Raw genomic sequence first — 1,186 nt, forward strand, 5'->3', positions numbered from 1 at the left:
CGAGGAGCATCTCGGTGCTCCTGCCCCTGGCGTGCCCGGAGCCGCCGGCGAGCTCCGGCTCAGCCGTGCAGCAGTGGCCAGGTCTGAGCCTCCCCCGAGGCGTGAGCGCAGCCCAGTGCACCGGGACTCCATGGCTGTCCTATTGTGGAACCCGGTGGTCGTTTTTTGGTTTGTTTTTTTTTAAAAAAAAAAAACCTTAATTTTATTTTGGTTATTATTTTTCATAACACTTCATATACCAGTGACTTGTAACCGAGAAAGGATTTGCATCGGGAGGAAATCTATTTATGCACTGGGGAGGGTGGGAAGGGAGGCATTTGTTTTCTGGGTTTTTTTGCTAGTGTTAGAGAAATAAAAGTATCTAAGAAACACAAAGGTGTCAGTGTCTTTTGTCTAGAGGTGACCTCAGATAACACTTTAATATTAGACCAAAGAGGCAGTGGACGAATGGCTACAGCATTTCAACCGTTCAGGAAGGGTCTCACCTTGCCCATAGCTCACTCCAGGGCTGGCGGCACCTTCTCCTCCCTCTCCCTGTTTTGGGGGGTCATTTTCCCAGTGGAGTTCATTTTAGCTGTAGCTGCTCAACAGCCAGCCCTCTTGGAGGAATAAAAAAACGCATTTGTACCTGGCGAGTTTGTATAAAGCCAAAGAATAAAAGCGGCTCGTTTGTAAATGTGTGGAGCTGGTCCCTGCGGGCTTTCCCGAGGGACATGGGTGTAGAGGTCCCTGTGGGGTGGCTCGGGGGTGGCACGTGCCACACGGGGACCCTGCATCGGCCGCAGGCAGCAGGTCTGGCCAAGCCATCGGCCCTGCACCGGGCAGCAAACCCCAGGGGCCGGGGCTTGCGCAGGGCTGGGGCACGGCGGGTGCCAAAGCTCCCCTCTCCCACGGGGCAGCCTGGCTGTGAGCTGGGACCATCCCTGCCCCACACGATGCACCGGCAACGATGCTGTGGGGAGCTGTGCACACAGCACCCAGTGCTGCATGGGGCTCCCTCCCAGCCAGGGGCTCACGGTGCCCCGGGTACCACTCAGACACACCAAGGGACACCACAGCCGCGTGCATCCCCTTATTTTTGGGGGTTGCTCCAAGCCATCCCTTCCCAGGGAGGATTTGCATGCTTGGGCAGGGAGGGCAGGACCAGGCAGGGACCCGCGGCCCCCAGCCCCTCTATATGTCACCC

General features: G+C 56.9%; 1 protein-coding gene across 1 annotated transcript in view; it reads left to right on the plus strand.

Moving 5' to 3' along the window:
- The window catches only part of GOLT1A (golgi transport 1A), a 4,310-nt gene that overhangs the window by 1,370 nt on the left and 1,754 nt on the right, over positions 1 to 1,186 (plus strand). The window lies entirely within an intron of this gene.

The sequence above is a fragment of the Pygoscelis adeliae genome, unplaced genomic scaffold (genome assembly GCF_000699105.1).
Source record: "Pygoscelis adeliae isolate BGI_AS28 unplaced genomic scaffold, ASM69910v1 Scaffold197, whole genome shotgun sequence".
Classification (NCBI taxonomy): domain Eukaryota; kingdom Metazoa; phylum Chordata; class Aves; order Sphenisciformes; family Spheniscidae; genus Pygoscelis; species Pygoscelis adeliae.